Below are 12,236 nucleotides of genomic sequence, written 5' to 3' on the forward strand. Positions count from 1 at the left end.
CATATTTTTTGGCTTCCATTTTGAAGTTGAGACATTTTTAAAATATATAGGTTGGTTCCATTTAGTAGTCTCCATAATCCAATGTCTCTCGTTTTTTCATTAGCAATCAAAGAATTCAAACATAACACAGTAACATACATGATCCAGACTCCTTGTATATTTCCCATCTCTATGTGGCTTATTCTTTTATTATTATTACTTTACTTTTTTTTTTTAAAGACTTTACTTTGTAGCGTGACTAATAAAAACTCAGAGATGGATATTGGGGTTCAAGCTGAAGATAAGCAAAGCAGCCAAACCACTAGAGAGTTCTTACCTCTACTAAGGTTTAAAGGGGCGACCCTGTCATCAGCATGACTGAAGATGCAATACTCTCCACCAAACCTCAGACTTCATTGAGCTGCTATCTCCTCCTGCCTTACATACTTCTTTCTGCCCAGCCGTATCACTCCTGTCTCTACCTCCCTAGTGCTTTGAGTGCTGGAAACACCTTTGTGTGAGTTCTATTTCTCTTTTTAGACAGATTCAATCTTGTGTAGCCCAGGGTGGCCATGAGTTTTGGGATTAAAGATGTTTGCTGCCACTTTCTAGCTTCTAGTGGCTTAGCTCTGCACTCTGATCTTCAGGCAAACTTTGTTTATTAAAGCACAAATAAAATGTCACTATATTACTCTATTATTTTAAACTATTTTTATGACTATTTATGCCCTTTTTTTTAAAAAAAAACTATGCACATTGTTAAACATACTGTAACCTCTCTAGACTCTGCTTTACTTCTTATCTGTAACCTTTTCTGTCTGCATGAGCAAAACCTTAAACTGCTGAACTGCTTATCTCATGGTGTCCTGTCAGTGCAAGCCTGCAGGCAGTGGCTGAGAGATATGTCTTTGTTCCACCACCCTCAGGACAGACTGCGGAACTGTGTTTGGAAACTTGTTTAAAGCTTTTTCAGGTCTTGTGTGGAAATACATGCCCAGATATTGTATGCCATTTTATTACTAGTTTTCTCTGTTCTGCCAGCCACTCCCAACAGGGAGATTTCTTATTCATTATGAAAGCTCAACTTACAGCTTAGACTTCTTCCTAACTAGCTCTTACAACTAAAGTTAGTCCATTTTTATTTATTCTCAAGTTGCCACACAACTCATGGCTTTTACCTCTTTTCTTGAATGTGTGTTCCCTCTGTGTTTGCTGGCAATTCTATTTTCTTCTTCCCAGCATCCTTTCTGCCCCCCAAATCCTGCCTAGCTATTGGCCATTCGTCCTTTTATTAAACCAATCTAAGTGGCACATCTTCATAGTGTACAAAAAATATATATATTCCACAACAGTTTATTATCTCAGTAATTTTTTTAAAGTTTTATTTTTCAGATATACAGTGTTTTGCATGTATGTATGCATGTATGCCAGAATAGGGCACCAGATCTCATTATAGATGGTTGTGAGCCAACATGTGGTTTTTAGAAATTGAACTCAGGACCTCTGGAAAAGAAGGCAGCACTCTTAACCCCTGAGCCATCTCTCTAGTCCTCAGTAATTTTCTTATAGTGATGAAAAGCTGATTAACATACTCTGTAATGTGATCAATGTAAGGACTGAAGAAAATTATGGTTAATTTTGAGTTGCTTGAATGTTAGTAATTGATATTATTGTTAGTTTTGTTTTGCTATTATAATTATCTATATAGCATTATAAATTCCAGTATCAAAAAGCCAAAAAAATCCCTAAAAATTATAAACACTTCTCAACTGTATTTTATAATAAAGTTATCTATCTATCTATCATTTATTATCTGCCTGTCTGTATTATATATATGTATCCATCTATTTATTCATCTATCTATCTATCATTTATGTCTGTCTGTCTGTATTATATATATATGTATCCATCTATCTATTCATCTATCTATCTATCTATCATTTATGTCTGTCTGTCTGTATTATATATATATATGTATCCATCTATCTATTCATCTATCTATCTATCTATCTATCTATCATCTATCTATCTATCATTTATGTCTGTCTGTCTGTCTTGTCCTCAGTGGAAAAGAAAAAGAACCAGGTGAAAATACCAGCATGTTCATGGCAGGTTAGATTTTGCGACCTCCAGTTGGTTCTTTATAGCTGCATGTTTGCTACTTTGGCGCTTGTTCTCCTTTTCCCTAATAAGGACCCAGAAACAAGACTTTGTTCTCATTATATATCATCCTTTCTTAGGTATCTCCATTGGAAGAAGAAAAAAGAATTCTAATGAAACTCTGTAAGATTGTAGTTGGTACAGTATGGAGATACTGTTATTTTCTTAAGAAACCTTTTGTTTTGTTGTCAAAAATGAAATGAAACAAGAACAGCAACCAAAATTATTTCAGAATTGATCATCAAGGAAAGAGACAGATTTGGGAACTGTCTAGGCATTGATTGGTATTTTAAATGTCCTATGTTACCTTTTCCTAGTCAAATGATTTCTAGTTTCATTTATCACTAACTCTTTCCTTTTATTACTATGAATGTCAATCTTCGGGCAGTCATACATTGTGAAAGACTTGGTGTTTATGATTTCTAATTTTTCAAGAGTTCATTATTTGTAGACATTACTGAAAGTGTATATATTGGGAGCTGTTATAAGTACTAGGAATGCAATGCTGAGCAAAGCAGTTAAGATCCCAGAAGTCATTGGAGTTAATTTTCTAGTTAGGCGAACGAAGAAATGAACAAGTAAACAAACAAATAATATTTATATAAAGTAATGTTAAATGCTACAGAGAAAATAAGAGTATTTGATTTTTAATTCAAGAAAGCAAATCCAAATTGGATTCACCTGCGTAAAGGTGACTTTAGGTCGTCCAGATGGCCCCATTCATCTCAGATGATTTGCATTTCATTTAAGATAAATTTAAATGCCATTTCCTTGATTAGGATTAATCAAAGCCAAAGTGTTTCTAATTGACAGGATTTTCCCCATCTGTAATCAGGTAGGATATCAACTTGACTATCACTGAGTAAGTCTGATGCTACAGAGAAGCTCTGGGTTTAAAATAGAGCAAACTGGCCAGTGAGATGGCTTAACAAATAAATGAGTGTGCTCTGTGTGAGCAAGGCAAACTAAGTTCTACCCATGGCACCCACAGTGAAAGGAAAGAACAGATGTCTGAAGTCCATCCTCTGACCTCCACAAACATGTCTTGGCACACTTGTACCATATACATTCAATATTAATAAGTTTAAGAAAACAATAAGGTAAAAATATTTACTTACTGCTTTCTGTTGCTTGGTTTTGAGACAGAGACACACATATTCTAGGCTAGCCTTAGATTTCTTATGTGGCTGAGGATGGATGACTTTGAACTTCTGATCTTTCTGTCTCTACCTGCCAAACACTGGGATTACCGGTATGTATCACTACACCCCGGTACATAGTGAGAGACTTAAACCTAGGGTTTCATGTATGTTACGCAGGTGTTCTGTCAACTGAGCTATGACTACAGCCCATTGTTTTAATGACATTTGATATGTAAAATAATTTTCCTTCATTCCTTTATATTTTTCCTGGATCTGCGCATTTTCTTTCAGAAATTCATCCTTCTTTGTCAAAGCCTTGATGTTGTTTCTGTTATATTTTCCTCACAAGTCATTTTGAATGATGCAGCCATCGTTTTATTTTTTTAGAGCAGTTATGTTACTAGACCTTTGTGCTGTAGCGACAGTGCAGACCATCAGACTAAGAATCAAGTTCGTCATCATTAATGAGGATGCTGATTGGCATTTGAAGTGTCAAGCTAAACTGGGGCCAGAAATAAGGTCAGGGACATGAAAGATCAGATTAATTTTGCTGAGTCAAGGTTTGGGTTATTAGAGTTCAAAATTAGAAGGACCAGGGAAATAAGCTTTGTTTAACAGAACATGTAAAGAGTACAAGGTAGTGTGTCGAGGTGTTGCCATCAACATTCTTCATGCTTTCAGTAGGTCCTATGCTAAAAAGTTGATTGCCAGTGCTCTGGGACTTTCTTGTGGAAGAGGCCTGGCAACATCTTGTTTGTTTAGAAATTTAAGAGTAAACTCATAAGTAATGAATTAAAGTGTAAAATTATTAGGTCTCGCTTTTAATTCACTTATTAGACTTCCCTCTTAGGAAATATATTATGTATTTAGAAGAAATTGGAATGAAGAGTGAATGAATGAACCAGAAGGAAATCCTGCTGCTCTGTGGCCAGACCACTGTATAGACAGTTCCTTGCTGCTAGTAAGCAGGCACCTTTGAAACAGCTGCTTAAATAATGGTTATCTTACTTCTGTGAGATGAAGATTTTGCAGTTTTATGAAATGTATGCATTGGAACAGTTTTGCTACTTTTTATTTTGGGTGCATAATTCTAACCCATTAGGGTTAACTGCAAAGCCACTATGGATTCATTTTTTCTTGGTAGTATTGGTAGCAATACTTTTTTTAAAAAGGTTTTTGAAGTAATTTTTTATGTTTTTATAATGAATTATGTTGTATTTGAAATGTTTTTTATCTTAAAAGCTAGGCAGCTTTTAGATTTTTTTTGAAAGTCCTCCTTTCTTAGGAGCTAATTTTCATTTTCTACAATTTTGTTAGCCACTTTCTTGTAGAGCCATCCTGACTCTAGTAAATGTAGTTCAGCACGTCTTGGGCTGTCAGGATATAGTAGAAAGCCCTACATGTTGATGAAACTGACATCCTATCATGAATCCTTCCTTTCTGCCTTTTTGTGATGGGGTGAGAGTATTGAGGATTGAACTGAGAGCTCCATTCTTGGTGTACAAAAGAGTTCCACAATAGCCTGGAATGGAGAAAACAAAGGATTATTTATCTGGGGATAAATTCACAGGAAGAGTATCAATCCTCTGCATGTGCTGGGAATTGGAACCAAATCCAACAGTCAAGAGGGCCATGCATGCTTTTTTTCTGCATTTACAGTACATGAGACCATGCCCAAGTGGGCCAGTATCTTAAAGACTATTGACTGAAGGAGTTCCCATAGCACCTCCCACTTTTGTATAAATAAGATAGTTCTAAGCCTAATATAATTTTATATACAATAAGAACATATATAAACTATTATCTAAGGAAAATAAGAGGCAAAAACATACATAAAAATTAGAATTACAACCAGCATGAACATCTTTTTTCTTATATCCTGCTTGTCTAGTGTGGACACCGTGCATTTTGTCAGTAGTTGAGGCAGGGCCAGTTTTTTGTCCTAAGGCCAGTTTTTACCAAGAAGAAAACAAGCTCCAAGTTGAGTGTCTTTGGTGCCCAACATTTTCTCAGAATAGATTGGTGCTGCCAGAAGCAATCATGTCTCACGCCAAGAAAATCTTAAGTTATTTAAATGCCATATTCTGCAGTTTTTTGAAGTGGTTGAAGATTACCTATCTATGTGGAATATAATCTATGCTTCTAAAGAACCTGATTAGTCTAAGTATGACAAACATGGATGACTATTGACCTATAATTTTTAATAATAGCTTAAAGACTAAGGCTTCATATTAAAATATTAAACAGTCTTTAAACAGATGTGCAGCAAATGAGGACAATGACCTCAAAATGTATATATATGTATCTTGTTCAGAGGTAGAAATGTATGTGCAATATGATAAATATATTCTAAAACTGAATCAATATACAAAATAACTTAAGCTTGCATGCATACAATATGACAAAATAATAGCTCACAAGTATTCTCACTATTATTATTAGTGTGAGTAAGCTCACACTAATCTATTATCTCATCCCGTTCATTTTTCCTTTTTTTTTTCCAAGAGAGATCCCTGAACCTATTTCATTTCCAGCCCCAACCCTATACCCCCTTATAACCAGCCCCTAATAATGTCCCTAGCCCTGAGGACAAACTTTGAAATGTTGTTTTCTAGAATTACTTCCAGCTGTCATGGGGGTGATATTATTTCTAAGGGATCCTGTGAAAACTACAATGATGGTTAAGTTTCAAGATTACTGTCTGGTACAACTGCAGATAGTCTCTGAGTAGTTGGTAGGGTTTTTCTGAAGTTCTGGCTAGAACATTGTAAGAAGATGCACCGTAAGAAGATGCACCATCTCAGCTTGTCAAGTTGGAATCATCTTGAGCAGTTTTAACCCAAAACCAATCTTAAAGTGGTACTATCAGCATAATGACACCATATCAACCAGGTGGAATTGGGGCCACACAACAATGAATCCACTTACTGCAGGAAGATTACTGCATGAAAATTTTTTGTTCATTGTGGAAAACTTAAACATTATTCATATAGGCATATATTCAATGAAAGGTACCATAGAGACAAAATTAGGTATGGGGAGAAGTAAAATTTTTTGAAAACAGAGTTTTGATAATAGTAGTACCTAAATTCTTATCTTCCTTTTTTTCCAAACCAAGTAGCTTCTGATATGAGATAGAAACTCTGAATTTTATTTAGCAACCTGTTTGGATTTAGAGAAGGATAGCTACTCTCCAACTCCAAAGCCAGCTTTGATTTTTTTAAAAATATATGTATGATCTGTTTTCATAAGCTTTTCTAAAACTTGTATCTTGGCATTCATATCATCCAACATATTTAGAGATAAACCAAGAATGATCAAACTGACAATAAGAATTATCAAAATGATAATTACCATTATGTCCATCCCGGTTTATTACATTGTCCCGTCATTTAATTGTTCCATTTTTAAACTCTCCTTTGTGCAATCATAGAGATCTAACTCTCTCCATATTTTTTATTATTTTTATTGAGCTATATATATATTTTTCTTCACTTCCTACTCATTCTGCCCTCTCCATGAACCCTACATTCCCAGTTTACTCAGGAGATCCTATGTTTTTCTACTTCCCATGTAGAATAGAACGAGCTTAGATTTTTAATAAATGATGACTACTGTTATATATTTGTCAATAATATCTTACCCTGTACAAGATATTGGTATCATAAGTAGGATTTCTCTTTGCTTGGTGACTTTTTCTTGATAGCCATCTTTTTCTTCTTTAAGCATCTAGATGTCCAAGGTCTCTTGAGTTTTTAAAGATGGGCATTTTCCTGCAAAGACAAGAATAGAATGTTGCCCCAAACCTTATGAGGTTTCCTTACAACCCGTATGATTGTCACCTCTGTGAATGAGCTGTGATTCTCTTTTTCAAGAGGTTTCTCTTTTTCAAACCTAATCTATATTAATTTTGATTGTATCTATAGCTTTTCTTTTCCTGTGGAAGCAATAGTAAAATCCCTTCCCCAAAATAACAAATCTCCAGCTTTCCATTCTGAGGTCAGCATATCCTTGAAATACACTGTCTGAACTAATTCAGAAGTTTTTTCTATTCTCCAATGTCTTTCTGCTGCTGTTGTTCCTTTGTCATTATCATTAAGAAAATTCAAGGTTAACAAAGCATTATGCAGTATATTTTGGGGGGTATTTTTATCTCTTTCTGTTTGTTTAATATATCCTTTATAGTTTGATTTAAACTTTGTATAACTGCCTGACCTGTAGGACTATTTGGTATACCTGCAATATGCTTTATATTATAATAAACAAAACTATTTCATTTTCTTAGAAACATATGCTGGAGTATTATCTATCTTTATTTGTGCAAAGTATACTCATTATGGCCTACCTCCAGATATTGTTGCTTTTTCTGTTTGGGATTGCTTTGGCTATATGTGATTCTTTTGTGCTTCCATATGGATTTTAGGAAGTTTTTTGCTAGTTTTTTGAAGAATATCATTGGATTTTTAAAAATGAAAATTATATTGACTATAGATAACTTTATAATATAACTATTTCCACTGTGCGTTCTAAGTACCAAACTCAAAATCCTTTGGTTTGTATGACAAGCACTTTCACCCTTTGAGCTGTCTTGCTTGCCATGTGTCCAGTTTTAATTCTGCCAGTCCAAGAGCATGGAAGGACATCCTCAATTTCTTCTTCTATGTCTTAAAGTTTTCAGTGTATAGGTCTTTCACTGTCTTAGTGAAAGTCCTTGTTTTCTTTTATTTTTAATAAAATTTAATTTCTTGGGAATGGGATATTTTCCCTAATTTCTTTTTTAAGTTTCTTATTAGTATATAACAAGTAACTGATTTTTGCGTGTTGATTTTGTATTCTACAACATTTCCAAAAATGTATATCAGATATAAAAGTTTCCTGGAGAAGTCCATAGAATTTTTTAAATAGAGTCATGTATATAAATAAGGGTAATTTGACTTCTTCTTTTCCTATTTATATCCTGATTATATACCTTTTTGGTCTTAGTGTTGAAGTTAAGACTTCAGGTACTATATTGAATAAGAGTGGAGAGAGTTGGCACCCTTGTTTCACTCCAGATTCTATAGGAAATGTCCTCTATCTTTCCTGAATTACTGCAATGTTGCCTATGGGTTTGCCATATATAGTTTGCCGTATATAGTAAGATGATCATATAATTTCCTTTTAAATTATATTTTAATGGCCTACTATATTTACTGCTCTTTATATGTTGAGACAACTTTGCATTCTTGAGATGAAACCAGCCTGTCATGATGTGTGGTCTTACTAAATTCTCAAATTAAACTTGCAGGCATACTGAGGAATTTTGCATCTATGTTTATAAGAGAAATTTGTCTATAGTTTTCTTTTTTCTATTGGATCTTTATTCAGTTTTGATATCTGATTAAAACTGCCTTTGTAACATTCTTCCCTTTTGTACATTATGGCACAAATTGAAAAATATTAGATCATCCTTAAAATTGGGTAGAATTCATCAGTAAATCCATCTTATGTAAAGCTGTTCTTTTGGGGGATACTTTTCAGTACTGTTTGTGGTGGTTTGAATGAGGATGGCTCCCAGAGACTCATATATTTGAAATTTTGGTCTCCAGTTGTTAGAACTGTTTGTGAATGGTCAGGTGGTGTGGCCTTGTTAGAGGAGGTATGTGTCAGTAGGGGTGGGTTTTGAGTTTTCAAAAGACTTGCACAATTTCCAGTGCCTGCTCTCTCTCTTTCTCTCTGCTTTCTACTTGCTGGTCAAGATGTGAGCCCTCAGCTGCTGTTCCAGCTGTTCCTGCTGCTATGCCTTTGCACTGTCATCATGGTCTCTAACCCCCAAAACCGTAAGCAAAACTAAATGTTTTCTAAGTTACCTTGATCATAATGTTTTATCACAGCAATAGAAAAAGATACTGTTTTAACGCCATTGCTTGCTTTGATATTGTAAAATTGTGTCTATCTTTCATATTTAATTTTGATATTCATATGAGTATAGAAAACTATTTCTTCTAGATTTCCTAGCTTTTTGAAAGATACATTTTCACACTATTCCTTAATGATCATCTAAGTTGGAGGATTGTTGGATCTTGTTCTTTTTGTTTGTTTGTTTTGGTTTTGTTTTCTTCAAGAAAGGGTTTCTCTGTGTAATAGTCTTAACTGTTCAGGAACTAGTTCTTGTAGAACAGGCTGGCCTCAAACTCACAGAGATCCACCTGCTTCTGCCTCACAAGTGCTGGGATTAAAAGTGTGCACCGCCACCACCTGACTTTGATCCTGTTCTTATAGCTCCGCTTTCACCTCTTATGTTATTGTGTTGGTCTCTCTTCTGACTAATTTGGCTAAGGGTTTGTTCATCTTGATAACCTTTTAAGAACCATCTAGTGCATTTTTGTTTGGCTTTTTCTTTTTCTAGAATCTTGAGTAAGATGATTAGGGTTTCTGAGATTTCTTTGGCTAATGAGCTATAAGCTTTCCTTTTAGGAAAAATCTCAGGAGTGTTACAAGGAGAGAGGGGCCTCTTGCTTCGGCCACCTGGCTAGCTTACACCCAAAATAATCACACAGAAACTAAAACACTGGTTGGCCATTAGCTCTAGTCTCCTATTGACTAACTCTCACATCTTGATTTAACCCATTTCTATTAATCTGTGTTCACCACAAGGTCGCGGCTTACTGGGAAAGATCTAGCATGTCTGACCTGGCGTCTCCATGGCGGCTCTCTCTCTGACTGTGCTTTCTTCCTCCCCGAATTCAATTCTGTCTCCCCTCCTACCTAAGTTCTGTCCTATACCAGGCCCAAAGCAGTTTCTTTATTAACCAGTGAAAGAAACACAAATACAGAAGGACCTACTACACCACAGGAGATTCTGGCTGAATGTGCTGTGTTTTCATTTGATCCTACTTTTTTAAAATATATTTCCAGATTTCCTCAATGGCCCTGTTCATTCAAATGTGTATTGTTTAGTGCCCATTTTTTTCTATAGTTTCTGAGATTTCTTTTGTACTTGCTTTCCTGTTTTATTTCACCATGATCTGATAAAGATACATTTTTTATTGTATTTGTGGAATCTTGCTTTGTGTTCTATAATGTGATCAATTTAAGAGTAGGTTACATGCACCCCTGAAAAGATGTTGATCCCCATTTGTTAGATGTAATATTTTGTAGATATCTGTTGAAATCAGTTGATCTATGGTATAATTTAGATTTAGTATTTCTTTGCTGATTATTAGTTTGGAATAGCTTTCTAAATATGAGTGGGATATTGAAGTCTCTTGCTATTGTTATATGAGGACCTTTGTGACCTTTTGTGCCCTTCATTGTTTTATGAAACTGAAAGCTCTAAGATTCAGTACCAAAAATACTTAGAATTGTTCTGTTGTCTTGATGAATTGTCCCCTTTATTATCCTGTAGTTGTCCTCTTTATCTCTTCTGCTAGTTTTGCTTTGAAATCTACATTATGAAAATCCTTTCATAAGCTTGCTTACTGCTTTTAATTGCTTAGAGGTTTATTTGCATCCTTTGACTCATTTTTGGACATTTTTGCAGCTAAGTGTATTTCTTAGAAAAAAAGAAAACAGTTGAATACTGTTTTGTTTGTTTATTTTAAATCCAGTCTGTATCTTTTAACTAGTGAATCCATTTGAAAATAAAGCCATTATTGACATTTGTTACTTTTTAAAATTTATTTAACTTTATGTGCATTGGTGTGAACGTATCAATTATCCTGGTACTGGAGTTACAGACAATTGTGAGCTGCCATTTGGGTACTAGGAACTAAACCCAGGTCCCTAGAAGAACTGCCAGTACTTTTACCCACTGAGCCATTTCTCCAGCCCAGATTTGTTACTTTCTATGATGTGGTTTGTTGGCTCTGGTTGGTTGAATTGTGAGTACTTGTTTTCTTTTCTCCTGCTTTGAATAAGAGTTTGCTATGTTCGACACAATTAATTTCTTACAATTCTTCATTCTTCTGCTTCTTTCATGGAATGTGTTCTTCCCTACATCTTTTATGTGAAATTGTCTTTTCTTTCTCTTCTGTTTATAGTGTTACTTAGAAAATTTTCTCCAGTGTTGGTGTCGTTGACATGAATTGCTTCAATTTGTGCTTTTTTTGAACTTCTTTTATTTCTCCCTCCATTTGAAAAGATAATCTTTTTATTTATAGAATTTCTGGTTGATTTACTTTTGGGGCTTGAAATAGATCATTCCATGCTTTCTTGGCATTTAGAATTGCTCATTTTTCTGATGTTTCTGCCTCTGTATGTGAGTTGGCATTTTTTCCCTTACCGCTTTTAGCATTGATTCTTTGCTTTGCATCTTTGGACATCTTAACTATGATATGTTATGTAGAGATTCTTTTCTGGCCATAACTATTAAGGAGTTATAAATACCTCTCAATTTGGATGTCTATCCCTTTCTTGTGTCTGTCTGTTTCAATTTTGTTGGATAAATTGCTTGTGCATTTATATTTTATCTCTGTCTCTTCTTTTACCATCTTTATTCTTGGGTTTGGTCTCATGAATGTACCTTGAAAGTTTTGGTAACATCTGTACATCTGAATTTATTATTTTCATGACTTACTCTCTGTCTCTGAAATTTGTTCTCTTACTTAGTCTTGTTTCTTTTTATTGTTGTCCGTGGCTTGTGTATCAAGCACTTTATTCACTAAACTAATTTATTAGCCCCCAAAGAAGAAGCTTTCTATTGTGTTTTTATTTGATAAATTGATCTTTTTATTTCAAAAATTTAGTTCTTCTTCAGAGTCTCAATTTCCTTACTGTTTTTCCCCTCTATTGTTTTTAAATTTCTTCTCTAAGTTACTAACCTTTTTATTTACTTTAATTACATTCTTGTCTAAATCCTGAATTGATTTTCTTGCCTTGTTCATCTGCTTATTTGAGTTCTCTGCATGGTCATTGGTTCCTTTTTAATGCGGGACATGGAAATTTATTATATTTGAGTAATCTCACTATCTTTGG

General features: G+C 34.5%; 1 protein-coding gene across 2 annotated transcripts in view; it reads left to right on the top strand.

Annotated features, from left to right (window-relative positions):
* Gstcd (glutathione S-transferase C-terminal domain containing) overlaps positions 1-12,236 on the top strand; it is a 91,022-nt gene that overhangs the window by 14,698 nt on the left and 64,088 nt on the right. The gene's annotated exons all lie outside the window — the stretch shown is intronic.

The sequence above is a fragment of the Myodes glareolus genome, chromosome 17 (assembly GCF_982192425.1).
Source record: "Myodes glareolus chromosome 17, mMyoGla1.1, whole genome shotgun sequence".
Classification (NCBI taxonomy): domain Eukaryota; kingdom Metazoa; phylum Chordata; class Mammalia; order Rodentia; family Cricetidae; genus Myodes; species Myodes glareolus.